Raw genomic sequence first — 16,009 nt, forward strand, 5'->3', positions numbered from 1 at the left:
CTGTCTAGCTTATTTCTCTTAGCATGATTACCTCAAGGTCCATCCATGTTATCGCAAATGGCAGTATTTCTTCTCTTTTTATGATTGAGTAATATTCCATTGTATATATGTACCACAGCTTCTTTAGCCAATCATCTATCATAGGACACTTCAGTTGCTTCCATGTCTTGGCCACTGTGAATAATGCTGCTATAAACATCGATGTGCAAATATCTTTTTGGATATGAGTTTTCAAGTCTTTGGGTTAAATACCGATAGAGAGATTTCTGGATCATATAGTGGATCAATTATTAGTTTTTTGAGGATCCTCCATACTGTTTTCCAAGGTGGCTGTACCAATTTGCAGCCCCACCAGCAGTGTATGAGAGTTCCTTTTGCTCTGCATCGTTTCCAACATTTGTTACAATTTGTTCTGCTGATTATAGCTATTCTAACAGGAGGGAGATGGTATCTCATTGTGGTTTTGATTTGCATTTCCCTAATAGCCAGCAGTGTTGAGCATCTTTTCAAATATTTGTTGGCCATTTTTATGTCCTCTAGGAAGAAGTGTTTGTTCAGATCCTCTGCCATTTTTTTGATTGGATCACATCATTATTATTGAGTTGTATGAGTTCTTTGTATATTTTGGATATAGGCCCTTATTGGAGGCATTACTTGCAAATGTATTTTCCCATTTGGATGGTTGTCTCTTTATCTTGTTAATGATTTCTGTTGCTGAGCAGTTTTCTAGTTTGATGTACTCCCATTAATTTATTTTAGCATTTACTTCCCTTGCTTTTGAGGTCAATTTCATAAAATTCTCTTTAAGTCTAAGATCTTTCAGTTTGGTTCCTGTTTTCTTCTATGAATTTTATTGATTCAGGTCTTATATTCAGATCCTTAATCCATTTTGAGATAATTTGGAGTGTGGTGAGAGACAACAGTCTAGTTTCATTCTTTTGCAGGTGGCTTTCCAGTTTTCCCAGCACTATTTATTGAAGAGGCTTTCCTTTCTCCACTGTAAGTTTTTGGCTTTTCTGTCGACAATTATTTGTCCATATAAACATGGGTTTTCTTCTGGAATCTCGATTCTGTTCCACTGGTCCATGAGTCTGTTTTGCTGCAAATGCCATGCCGTTTTGATTACTGTCACTTTGTAGCATGATTTGAAGTTGGACAGAGTAATGCCTCCAGCCTTCTTTTTTCTCAGGATGGCTTTGGCAATTCAGGGTGTTTTGTGCTTCCATACAAATATGCTGATTTTTCATTCCATTTCTTTTTAAAAAAATTCTGATTGGATTTTGATGGGGATTGCATTAAATCTGTATAATGCTTTAGGTGACGTGGTCATTTTAACTATATGGTTTCTTCCAATCCAAGCACACGGACTATCTTTCCATTTCTTTGTATCTTCTTTGATATTTTTCAATATGGTCTTATAGTTTTCATTATATAGCTCCTTCACCTGTTTCATTAGATTTATTCTCTTTTCTGATTGCACTCGCTAGGACCTCCAATGTTATATTGGATAATAGGGGCAATAGTGGAGAGTATTGCCTTGTTGCTGACTTTAAATAAGATTTTAATATTTCACCATGAAGCATAACATCAGCTCAGGGTTTGTCATATATGGCCTTTATTATGTTAAGGTATTTTCCTTCTATAACAATTTTGTTAGTGTTTTGATTATAAATGGATGCTGTATCTTGTCAAATGCTTTTTCTGAATTTATTGATATGATCATATGATTCTTATTTTTTCATTTGTTTATGTAGTATATCACATTAATCGATTTGCATATGTTGAGCCATTCCTGTGCCTCTGGGATTAAGCCCATCTGATCATGTTTTATAATATTTTTAATATGTTGCTATATTCGGTTCGCTAATATCTTATTTAGGATTTTTGCATCTGTGTTCATGAGAGATATTCGTCTGTAGTTTTCTTTTTTCGTGTGTCATTTGAATCAAGTTTTGGTATCAGGGTAATATTGGCCTCATAAAATGCTTTAGGACGTATTGCCTCCTCTTTGATTTTTTGGAAGACTTTGAGAAGAATAAGTATTAAATCTTCTTGGAATGTTGGTAGAATTCACTGGTGAAGTCATCTGGTCCAGAACATTTGCTTTTTGGTAGGTTGTTGATGATTGTTACAATTTCCATACTGCTGATTGGTCTCTTTAGATTTTCCAGATCTTCTTGATTCAGTCTAGAAAGATTGTACTTTTCTAAGTACTGGTCCATTTCATCTAGGTTATTAAGTTTGTTATTATATACTTTTTCATAGTATTCTTGTATGATCCTTTGTATTTATGTGATGTCTGTCCTAATTTCCCCTCTTTCATCCCTGATATTGTTTATTTGTGTCTTTTCCCTTTTTTCTCTAGTGAGTCTAGTGAGCCAGAGGGTTGTTAATTTTATTAACCTTCTTAAAGAACCAGCTCTTTGTTGCATTTATTTTTTCTATTTTTTTGTTTTATTTTTTATTTCATTTATTTCTGCTCTAATTTTGATTATTTCTTTCCTTCCATTGACTTTATGCTTCATTTGTTCTTCCTTTTATAGATTTTTAAGATGAAGATTTAGATTGCTTATTTGGGCTCATTCTTGTTTATAATGATAGGTCTGTAATGATATAAACTTTCCTCTATTAATGCTCTTGTCATGTCTCAAAAGTTTTGATATGTTGTACTATCATTATCATTCATTTGTATGTATCTCTTGATCTCTCTTTTTGTTTCTTCTCTGACCCAGTTATTGTCCAGTAGTATGTTGTTTCTTCTCAATGTATTTATTGTTCTTCTCGCTTTTTTTTTTTTACAGCTGATCTCTAATTTCAAAGCATTATGATCAGAGAATATGGATGGTATGATTTCAACCTTCTTATATTCATTGAGGCTATCTCTGTGTCCCAGTATGTGGTCAATCCTTGAGAATATTCCATGTGCACTAGAGAAGAATGTATAAGCAATAGTTTTGGTATGGAAGGCTCTGTATATGTCGATTATGTCCATTTGGTCTAATGTGTCATTTAAGGATGTTATTTCCTTATTGATTTTCTGTTTGGTGATCTGTTCTTATCCAACAGTGGGGTATTAAGATCCCCTACTATGTCAGTGTTTTGGTCTATTTCTCCCTTTAGTTCTGTTAGTAATTGCTTTACATATTTCAGGGCTCCCTGATTGGGAGCATAGATATTAAGTGTTATGTCTTCTTGGTACATGATTCCTTTTATCATTATGAAATGTCCCTCAGTATCTTTCTTTACCTTTTTGGTTTTGAAGTTTATTTCATCAGATATCATTACTGCTACTCCTGCTTTTTTCTGAATGCCATTTGGTTGAAATATTATTTTCCACTCTTTCACTTTGAATCTATAGTTTTCTTTGGAACTGAGATGTGTCTTCTAGATGCAGCATATGGTTAGGTTTTGTTTATTGATCTAATCTGCTAGTTTGTGCCTTTTTTATTGGTGAGTTAAGTCTGTTTACATTTAGGGTGATTATTGAAATATGAGGTATTCTTATAGCCATTTTATTTTTTGCTTTCTGGTCACTCGGTGTTTCCATTGCTTCTTTGTCCTTGTGTTTCTGTTTTCTTTATTTTGGTTGGCCTTTGTGGATTTTGCCTCTGGTCCTTCTTGTTTTATGTTATATACTTCAGTCCTGAAGTATATATACTTGGCATGTTGTTACCATTATAAGTATGTAAAGGATAGTTATATATGGATGACTGTATATATATTTTTTTTCTGTGTGTTCCTTATCTCCATTCCTCTTTACGAATTTGGATCTTTGAATCCTCCATTTTCAGTCATTGTTGTCTCAATTTGTTCCTATGTATGCTTAACGTTCATTACTGATGACTAGGCTCTGCTGCCATCTGTGTGGAGTTTATAGCACTCCCGGGCAGGGCTGTTCAGGGAACTCGCCACACCTTCTCCCTCCCCGCTCTGCCTACAGGAAGCTCCAGGGGCCACGAGAGACAGCTTCTTTATTTCTCCCTGTCCACCACCCAACACCTGGGGTTCTGACTAGTGGTGGCTCTTATGTGCAAATCCCATGCTCAGACATGCTGGTATGCAGTTTGCTTGTATTTTGTTGAGTTTTAGATGTTAAGTTTATTGTTGTTTCAAAGGAAGAGATCTGAGGATGTCTCTCACTCCGCCATTTTTCTCCAAAACTTCTATAATCCTTTTAATGTGTTGTCAAATTGGTTTGATAATATTTTGATGAGTATTTGCATTAATGTTGATCAGAGAATTTGCCCCGTAATTTTCTCTTCTTTCATAATGTCATTGTCTGGCTTTGATATCAGGATAATTTTGGCCACATGGAATAAGTTTGAAAGGATCCATTTCTCTTCAATTTTTTGAAAATTTTGAAAAGGATAGGTATTAATTTTTTTTTCAAATGTTTGGTAGAACCTGTAAAGCCATCTGGTGTTGGACTTTTGTATGTTGGGCATTTTTTGATTAGTGATTCAATTTTGTTACTAGTAATCAGTCTGTTAAGATTTTCTGTTTCTTCTAGGTTCAGTCTTGGAGGCGTGTATACTTCTAGATATTTATCCATTTCTTCTAGTTTGTTCAATTTGTTGGCATGTAATTTTTTTAGTATTTTTTTATGATCCTTTGTATTTCTATCACGTCAGTTGTCACTCCTTTTTTCATTTCTGATTTTATTTATTTAGGCCCTCTCTTTTTTTCTTAATGAGATTGCTTAAAGTTTTATTAATTTTATTTGTCTTTTCAAAAATCAGCTCTTAGTGACCCATAGATTTTGGAGAGTTGTGTTCTCAAGGTATTTTCTAATTTACTTTTGATTTTTTGATTGACCCATTGGTTGTTATGCAGGACTTTGTTTAATCTCCATGTATTTGCATTTTTTTCATTTTCTTCTCATAATTAATTTCTAGTCTCATACCATTGTGGTTGGAAGTGATACTCAACATGATTTTAATCTTCCTGAATTTACTGAGATTTGTTTTGTGGCCTAACATGTAACCTATTCTGAAACATGTTCCATGTGCACTGGGAAAGAATATTTATTCTACATTTTTTGTTTTGAATATATTAAGTTTATCTAGAATAATGTGTCTTTAAAGGCCGATGTTTTCTTATTTACATTCTGTCAAGATGACCTGTCTATTAATGTAAGTGGGATATTAAATCCTCAACTATTATTGTATTACTGCTTATTTCTGCCTTTATGTCCATTGAGAAGCTCTCCACTTGTCAATAGAATGTTTTATGAGGAAATGAGTAGGCATAAAAGTGAACTTGCGTTACCATACTTGTGCATTTCACAACTATATGGTAAAAATATTTTTGTCATCTCCTTGAAATGAAACAAAATTAGAAGACAGATGGAAGTTTCACTTTTTCTCTGATGTGGTGAATTAATACAATTAAAATAAGTGATGTGCTTACATTGATTGACTTACTAAAAAGGGAAGCCTTGATAACAACAATAAGTATATTTAAAATACCAATAAACATTTATAGAGTTTCAACATTAAAGGGAAAAAACAACTGGCTGAATAAAGAGAGAAGGGAAAGTTTATTCAGTAGATTTCTAACTACTAGTGAGATGTTCATTTGAGAACACAGCTATAGCTTAATTTAATAAAAAACAAACATTAATGTTTACTAAAATAGAAATACTGAAAAGAGAGCCTTAACATGAGAAAACTAAATAAATTACGCAGTACCAACTGAAATAAAGGATTTTTAAAAAATTTCTAGCGTTAACATAGAAAATGAGGTTTACTGATCACGACGATAAGTCCTAATTATTAATGAAAAACTAAATACAAAATTTTATTTAGGTATGTATGCATATATTTATTTTTATTGCGGTGACATTGATTAACAAAATCCAATAAGTTTCAAGTGTATAATTCAACAGTAAGTCTTGTATATATTACACTATATGTTTACTACCCATAGTTAGATTTCTTTCTGTCACCATATATTTGACCCCCTTTACCCCAACCACCCCCCAAAACAAAATTTTAATAAATGAACAATTATTAAGGTGGGATGAATTCTAGATACTTAAAGTGGTGTCTTAAAAGGTGGCGTATAAAACTTCAAGTGTATTTCAAGTGTCAGAAATTTGTGTGTATAAATGAAATATGTAAAGCCTTTTTCCTTTAATAATGAGAATATTAAAAATAATCGTCTTGGATATTTACACAATCTCTTCAATTGTACAAACTACAGTACTAGGTGTAAACTATAAAGCTTGTTGGCATGTAATTTTTTTAGTATTTTTACTAAAATACTAAAGTTAGAAAATCTGATAAGCTTTAGAGCTTTGTTTGAGATTTCTTCCTTCACTTGGTTAAGCCAGAGAGACTTCCTGGGCCCTCAATCCCATCAACATGTAGATTTAAAAAAAAAATAGTCATGTATAATTGAATTTCATTTATTAATTATCTGAAATTAAAAAATATATATATTTTATTTAATATAAGTACATTTCAACATGTCTAATGTTGTAAGGGAAATCCAATAGACTTTAAATTAAAAATTGAGCAAAACAAAACTGAAGCATGATTTTATAAAAATACATTTCCAAATCAGTTTAACTTTCTTCTCTTAAGAAATATTAAAACATTTTCATAAATTCCTAAAAAGTGGATATTTATATAGTTTGAGAATAGCTTTAATGTGTACATAAAATAAAAGAAACTACTTCACTGAATGTAGTGAACATAAATCTATTTTAAACATATGAATATGTTGCAATGACCTCTTTCTACATTATCTATTTAGTAAGCAATAAAACCATCTAATGCCTTTGAGTTCATATATTTGTCTTTATACTTATGAAAAAGTTAAAGGTACCAATATCAGTGATTAAATGAGCCTGATGCAGAAAACTAATTTATAGGTACATCAAATAAGTAAAATATTGTTTACAAAAGTAGTATGATTGTGGGTAGAATTCTTTTCAATAAGCTGGTAGAATTTTCTTCCTCTTTTAAGTTCTTAATTTATTATTTCACATCAGGGGTAAAGATGTTACTGATCACTTTCTCTCTTATTTTTCACAAACTCCAAAATAAAATCTTTATGAAATGGAACTCAAAATTTCTATTTCTCTTATAATAGTTTTTTGGAGGAAGCAGATGAATCTTAAATTGATAGTGATAGCAAAGGTTCTATCTGCCCACAAATATGCTATTAAAGCCACTTTGGGGACACCAATTTCTTTGTATTTTCCAAGTCATCGAAAACAGGACCAAAGGCTGAGTTATGTGCTCTGCTAAGTGGAACAATTTTGTTCACATGCACCGATGCCTCGTTTGTAGGAAACCACAATGCCATCAAAGCAAAATACATAAGGAATAGATTTATTTTACAACTTAGCTTAAAAACAATAAAGACAAGGCCTTTTGGTTTCATATGTTTAATTTGTTTTAACCAAATGTTAAGAACTGTATTGTTCAATGGTCTTTATCATGTTTAATGACCATGAAAGATAGAATACAGGCAATGCCTTCTCTTTATCTATTTAATAGAAGAATTTAATTCATGACACTCAATTTAAACACACTATTCAATTCAGTAACTATTTTTTTTATAATTTCAGAAAGATTATGTTCTTGAAAAAAATGTTAAAATATGGAAAAAATATACATCATCAGAATAATAGCTCTTTAAAGAAGAAACATCATCTGGTTAAACTTTTTTCTTATGCAAATAAGAAAAATGCCACTCCAAAAGAAGAATAGATTTATCTAATTACATGCAAATATAATTTCACTTATATGTGGAATCTAAGAAACGAAAAGAACAAAATAATCAAAAACAGACTCACTAATATAGAGGACAATCTGGTGATGGCCAGAGAAGAGGGGCGTTGAGAGGCTGGGAGAATGGGTGAAAGGCAAAAAAATGGTCACAGGGATAAGGAGTCTGGCATAAGGAATGCGGTTAGCATTAATGTAATGGCTAGGTGGAGAGCCAGAGGAGAGAAAGAGTAATTAGGGGGATCATTTTATAAACTATATATATGTCTAACCATTGTACTGTATATTTGAAACTAATAATAAAATTAATTTGTTTAAAAAGCAAAGCTGTTTAATTCTGTGACCACTGTTCTTTTTATTACACTTCATTGACTTTCCTGTACAAGTTAGTAAGCAAACAATAAAATTCAATGATTGCTCTCTTGGATCTCTAATATCCATTCTAAAGTCACATTTTCATATAAACTAATAATTTGAGAAAAAAATGAACTAGTAAATAAGGTCAACTTAAGTTAAATGTGTAGTCTTCTGTGTGATGTTTTTGAGAATTACTGAAGGAGCTCACAGTCCAAAAATTTATTCTCCATGTCTGATGGTATATGAATATACTATCATTATAGTCTTAGAGATTAAGGCATTATTGAAAAAGGTTCTAGTTGATATGAAAATTTGTTTATGCCCATTACAGAACACACCTGGAAATATGGTATCTAGATGGGACCCATTACATAGTACCAAGAGTGCAGCGTAAAAATTCTAATCATGGTGCATAGTATCCATGGAGCTTTAATACAGGTTGATAGCTAAAATCAGGAGCAGAAAGTGGGAGTGCGGGGTGGGGAGAAGGGGATAATTCAACCAACAGAATAAGGCACTGGGTACTCAAGGTTGATTGGCATAAAGGAAAAATCAGAGGATGTTGAATAAAACTATTTACCTTACTACTTTGCCTAGAGCCATCAGCACTATTACTTATATTTTAAGCTTCTATCCATGAAAGCATGTGTTTTTCAAATTGTGTCTTAGTCCTCTGTTCCATAGTATATGTAGGGATAGTTTTTAGTCAAAACTTTTTGATATATAACCACTCCAACTTGCTTTTTTTTTTTTTTTTTTTGCAAAGATCTAAAAAAACAAAGGCTTGGGATCTAAACATTTTTCTATAGAGTTGCAATTCCTTATTAGATGTGTATGTGGTGAACTACCTTTAAAACACTGACAACTTAAGTTCCCTTATTTGTAATCCCATCTTTCTCTCCCACAACTTGATCTCCACTCATATTTCACAAGTGATCAGAGACTGTAACAGGATACCACCACACGGATAAGGTAAAATCAAGCCCTCCTCTTCTGGCCCAAAAGTATTAAGTGAAGAATAGAAAAAAAGAGAGAGATAGCAAGTAATATATAGAGGTTCATTTTTAAAATAACAGAATTTACCTTTTGTGCACTTCTCTTGTTTTGCTTGTATTGAGGACAAGACTAAGAAGGTCTCTGATCTTAGAAGGAGCAGCTCAAAGCAGCTGCTTTGTGCACCAGCAGGTTTGTGTTGGGATTTACTAGGCCATGGGTAGGATAGAGGAAACAGCAGAGATTCAATAGGTACAAGGCCAGATGAGATGAGAGAAGGCTGGCAGTCTCTGACCAGGCCAAGGGAGGCCAGACCAGATGTGTATACTGATCTCCAAGTTCAGTCCATGTGTTTGCAGGCTGATCAGAGACCAGGTAGATAAAAAACATAGCATGGTCCAAAAAAACCAGATGACTCCATGGAGATTGCCTGTTCCCCTACTGCAGCAAGAATATAGTCAGTTCTCCACATTCCCTAAAGATTAATAAAGGGAAAGATATAGAAGCTCGTGGAGGGTAGAGCAAATATATGAATAAAACAAAATGAAAACTAAAGGGACCACTTAAATGACTTCCTTGGACTAAATTGTAAACTGAATTGGCTATGTATTTTTTTTTCTTTTCTTGCTATACAGATAATTTACATGAGTGAGGTGTGAGTAATTTTGTAATACTCCCATATTTACATGCACAGTCAGTTTGACTATAGATTCACAGAACCAGATTCTATCTCTATTGTTTAATTTTAAAAAGTTATTACATTAATTTACGTATTTTGGCCTCTCAATGCAATCCTGGAATGATTGCATTACTAATAGAAGACAAGGCATGGAGGTAAAGTGTATTTAATTTCACCTATTTAAATTTCTTTTGTTTACATAAACATTAAAGCAGGTATTATTAAAAATAAATTCTGTAGATCAGAGGTTCTTAAACTTTTTAGTTCATAGTACTTTTGGAGTCTCAGTAACTTTAAAAAAAAAAGTCACCAGGACCAAAATAAACAAATCAAAAATATTGAAAAAAAAAAGTAACAGTTATCTTTATTATTAAATACTTAGGTCCAACAACTTAATAAACTTTTATGCCCTACCAAATTATTGTTATTTGATAAAATCATGCACAAAAATTTGAAAGAAAATTTTTAAATTTTATCTTTTAATAACTGTAATTACTAAGGAGATGTGTATGCCTACTGACACTGCACAATTTCTCGAACCATGCAGTCAGATTGGATATGCCAGTCACCCTGCTTTTCTTTCCATTTTGATTTTTTCATATTATGTGCTTTTAAATCACAGCTACTGATAAAAGCCGAACTTTGCAAAGACGTAATTTTAATTTAAAAAATTTAGTGTAATCTAATGTTAGAAACTGTGAAGTACCTCAAGCTAGTATTTCATGCAATGTTTGATAGTTATTGGGTATCACTCCGTTTCCATTAAAAAGCTAATATATACATGTTGCCTCTGTGAGTTTGCTGTGATGCTTTGACACATTGGTTCCTAGTATGAGAACCACAGGTACAGAAGTTATATTCTTTTATTCCAGTGATGTAAAGTGGATAAGAACAGTGGGATTAATATTATTTATGACATTTTTAGAACGATGTTTGGCACTTAGTGACTACCTAATAAATGTTACCTATTACAATTACTATTTTTAAGTTAGATTTTTACCTAATGGAAACAAGCGTGTTTTAGTGATTAAGTACCTCTCGCTGCTCCTTATTCAAGAATCTCGCAGTACTTTGTTCATGTACCTACTATAGCAGTTTTATATAATAAAAATTTATTTATGTCTGACTATACTTGCAAGCAGCTCAAGGGCAAAGATCATTCATTTGACATCCAAAAGCCTCGCATATTACCTGGTATAAAAACATGTTTAATAAACATCTATTGAGGCTTCTGGTCAAGATGGTGGTGTAGGTAAGTGCTGTGCTTGCCTCCTATCAAAACTACATCAAAATTACAACTAAACTACAGAACAGCTATCACTGGGAGTTGCCTGAGGACTAGCTGAATAGAAGACCTACAACTGGGGACACATAGATGAGGCCACCTGGAGACTGATAGGAGGAGCAGAGATGCAGAATGGACTGGTCCCATACCCATGTACAGTGGTTGAGAATCAGGAGAAATATTTTGGCTACAGAAGTCCCCTCAAAGAAACTAGGGGTCCAGGCCCCACACCAGGCTTCCAGACAGTATTCCAGTGCCAGTAAAGGAAGTCCCCACAATTTCCACTGTGAAAACCAGTGGAGATGGTGGCTGAGTGAGACGGAAGGCAGCTGGAATTGCAGACATTCCTCTTAAGGAAACTGTGTGAGAGCTTGCTCACTGATGGACTCACTTGCTCTCAGCTTCAGCACTGAGACAGAAGCTTGAAAGATGCCAGAGACATACAAGAGAGAACTGACTTGTCTGGCTTCAGGGTGAGGGCTGGATGGCAGCTTCCTCCCAGACAGAAGTGCTCACAGAATCCATTGTGTCTTTGTTGATTCTCCCTCTCCCCATTTCCTGGCATGCAGATATCTGAGTCTCCATCAACCTGTTTAATACTGGTTGCCCTGCCCAGAAGGTTCTGTGAGAGCCCGCCCCACCTAACTTGTGGACCCACTCAAGCAACTTCCAGTAGCTTTCTCATACACCTAGCCTGTCTGGGTCCTTGCTGTGGACTTTCGTGAAATTCCTCAAAGGTTTGCAAAATCTAAATAAGCTGCATTTAGCCTTGGCATGTCCCATACCTCTTCCTAAGCAGCCTCAAGTCCAGCACTAGGGACAGCTGCTTTAGGCCTCTTGAGGCACCTCCAAGCCCAGCACAGGGAGCAGCCATCAGAGGATTGTTTGAAGACTCTTGCCAGGTGGCCTGGGGCATGTTACAGACTGTGGCTGAACCTGGCCTGTGATGCAGTCCCTCCCAGGAGGTCCCAAAGCCGGCATGCCTAATGGCCTAATTAGAACAAAGTAAGAACACTACCCAGGGCTGCATTCAAAAACAACACACTCAAGGGGAAGACTAGACAGGCACCAGAGCCCTGTTACACAGAATATTGCTTCATAGGGGTATCCCCTTACTGGTCAGTCCTCACAGCCAATCAGCCCAAGGGTCAGTGTCTCCCACTGACATGACAACAGCAACGAAGGCTCAACTACACAGGAGAGAATGCACACCCATACAAGGAACACACCTGAAGAACCTGGCTCAGATGTCCAGGGAAGACTATGCCACTAGCCCCACAGAATATCTACTTCATAAGGTTACTCTGCTAAGAGACATAGCAAGAGACATAGCAGCCTTACCTAAAGCATTGAAACAAACATAGGGAGGCAGCCAATACAGGGAAAGAAAAAAACATATCCCAATTGAAAGAAAACAAAAAGAATATAATAATAGAAATGAGGAATACATTAGAAGGAAAAAAACCAGTAGATTAGATGAAGAAGAGGTTCGAATTAGTGATTTAGAAGATAATGTAGCAGAAAACACCCAATCAGAACAGCAAAAAGAAAAAAAAATCTTTAAAAAATGAGGATAGTTTAAGGAACCTCTGGGACAATATCAACGTTTACATCATAGGGGTGCCAGAAGGAGAAGAACAAGAGCAAGGAATGGAAATTTTATTTGAAGAAACAATGATAAAAAACTTCCCTAACTGTCAAAGGAAACACAGAGAGTCCCAAACAAGATGAACCCAAAAAGCCCAAGCTAAGACACTTTATAATTAAAATGCCAAAGGTTAAAGACAGAGAGAATCTTAAAAGCAGCAAGAGAAAAGCGTCTAGTTACCTACATGGGAGCTCTCATAAGACTGTCAGCTGATTGTTTATTAGAAACTTTTCAGGCCAGAAGAGATTAGCATGAAAAATTCAAAGTCATGAAAAGCAAGAACCTACAAGTAAAATTAAACTATCCAGCAAAGCTATCATTTGGAATCGATGGACAAAAAGCTTCCCAGACAAAAAAAAAAAAAAAAGGTAAAGGACTTTCTCATTACTAAACTAGTATTACATGAAATGTTAGAGGAAATTCATGAAGAGGAAGGAGAAAGAAGGAAAAGGAAAAAGGAAGAAAGAAGAATGAAGAAGAAAGAAAGAGAAAAAAATAAAAATATGAATAATAAAATGATAATTACATATCTATCAACAACTTTAAATGTAAATGGATTAAATGCTTCAATCAAAAAATAGGGTGACTGAAGAGATCGAAAATGAGACTCTCACATATGCTGCCTACAAGGGACTCACATGAATTTAAAGACATACACAGACTGAAAATAAAGGCATGGAAGAAGTATTTCATGAAAATGGGAGGTGGGAAACTAAGGTAGCAATATTTATACCAGGTAAAATAGACTTTAAAACAAAGGCTATAACAAGAGACAAAAAAAGACTAGTAGTTCCACTTCTGCATATTAAAAAAAAAAAAAAAACTACTTCAAAGGAACATGTAAATTCATATGTTCATTGCAGCATTATTTACAATAGCCAAGATATGGGGGCGACATGGGTGTCCATCAACAGATGAAGGATAAAGAAGAGTTGGTACATATGTACAATAGAATACTACTCAGCCATCAAAAAGAATGAAGTCTTGCCAACATGTATGATCCTAGAAGGTATTGTGCTGAGTGGAGTAAGTCAGATAAAGATAAATGCCATATGATCTCACTGACATGTGGAATCTAAAAATCAAAATAAACAAACAGAAATAACCTTATAGATATAGGGAATATTTTGATGGTTATCAAATAGGAGGGGAGTTGGGGGTATAGAAGAAAAAGAGGAAGGAATTAAGAAGTATAAATTGTTAGTTACAAAATAATCGTGGGGATGTAAAGTATAGCAAAAAGAATATAGTCAACAATATTATAATAACTATGTACGGTGTCAGATGTGTACTATTTTTCTGAGTGATCACTTTGTAAGTTATATAAATGTCTAATCATCATGTTGTACACCTGATTAATTTAATATTGTATGCCAACAGTAATTGAAAAGTAAAAAAATGTTATTAGAAAAACATGTATTGAATGAATGTTTGATCAAATGCGGCACAGTAATCCCCAGTGGTACTGAACATTGAGTTATAAAAAAAGTGACATATTTAATTATCCAAAACCACTTGATGTTGTAGTGGATATTTTCTTGAAGAGTTTTTGATCTTAGACTAGGAGGCCTGACTTAAGATGGTATGTCATTGTGGTTTTGATCTGCATTTTTCTAATACTTAGTGGTGATGAGCATCTTTTCATATGTTTGTTGGCCATTTGTATGTCTTCTTGGGAGAAGTGTCTGTTTAGGTCCTCTGCCCATTTTTTGACTGGATACTTGTTTTTTGTTGTTATTGAGTTGTATGAGTTCCTTGTATATTTTGGATATTAGGCCTTTATCAGAGGTGTTGTTTGCAAATATATTTTCCATTCACATGGTTGTCTCTTTACCTTGTTGATGATTTCTTTTACTGCGCAGAAGCTTTTTAGTTTGATGTAGTTCCATTCATTTATTTTAGCTTTTACTTCCCTTGCCTTTGAGGTCAAATTCATAAAATCCTCTTTAAGTCCAAGGTCCTTGAGTTTCATTCTTGTGTTTTCTTCTATGCATTTTATTGTTTCAGGTCTTATACTCAGGTCCTTAATCCATTTTCAGTTAATTTTGGTGCATGGTGATAGACAACAATCTAATTTCATTATTTCTCAGGTGACTTTTCAGTTTTCCTAGCACCATTTATCGAAGAGGTTTTTTTCCTCCATTGTATGTTTTTGGCTTTTTTTGGTTGAAAATTATTTGCCTGTATAAATATGGGTTTACTTCTAGACTCTCGATTCTGTTCCACTGGTCCGTGTGTCTGTTTTGCTGCCAATACCATGCCGCTTTGATTATTGTTGCTTTATAGTATAATTTGAAGTCAGGCAAAGTGATGCCTCCAGCCTTGATTTTTTCTTCCCCCGCTCAGGATGACTTTGGCAATTCGGATTCTTTCGTGCTTCCATACAAATCTGATGATTTTTTGTTCTATTTCTTCAAGAAATGCAAATGAGGTCTTGATGAGGATTGCATTAAATCAGTATAATACTTTAGGTAATATGGTCATTTTAACTATATTGATTCTTCCAATCCAAGAACATGGAATATCTTTACATTTCTTGGTATCTTTTTTGATTTTTTTAAAAGGGTCTTGCAGTTTTCTTTATATATGTCCTTTACATGATTCATTAAATTTATTCTTATGTCTTTTATTCTTTTGTTGCAAGTCCATAAGGAATTATTTTACCTACTTCTTTTTCTGATGCTTCATTATTAGATTATAAGAACGCTATGGATTTTTGAACGTTGGTTTTATATCCAGAGACATTACTTTATTTGCTTATTGTTTCTAGTAGTGTTCTGTGGAGTCTTTAGGCTTTTCTTTACAGAGACTCATGTCATCTGCAAATAGTGACAGTTTGACTTCTTTGTTTCCTATTTGGATGCCTTTTATATCTTTTTCTTGACTGATGGCACTTGCTAGGATATGCATTGTTTTATAGAGTAACAGTGGCGATAGTGGACAGCCTTGCCTTGTTCCTGATCTTGAAGAGAAGTTTTTTCACCATTAAATATAATGTTGGCTGAGAGTTTGTCATATATGGCCTTTCTTATGTTAAGATACTTTCCTTCTATACCAATTTTGTTAAGTGTTTAGGTCATAAATGGATACTGTATCTTGTTGAAGGCTTTTTCTGCATCTATTGTTACGGTCATATGATTCTTAGTTTTAATTTGTTTATGTGGTGTATCACATTAATCGATTTGTGTATGTTGAACCATTCCTGTGCCCCTGGGATTAAGCCCACTCAATCGTGGTATATAATCTGTTTAATATGTTGCTGTATTCTGTTCGCTAGTATCTTATTTAGGATTTTTGCATCTGTTCAT

Source organism: Pteropus vampyrus, unplaced genomic scaffold, assembly GCF_000151845.1.
Source record: "Pteropus vampyrus isolate Shadow unplaced genomic scaffold, Pvam_2.0 Scaffold206, whole genome shotgun sequence".
NCBI lineage: Eukaryota > Metazoa > Chordata > Mammalia > Chiroptera > Pteropodidae > Pteropus > Pteropus vampyrus.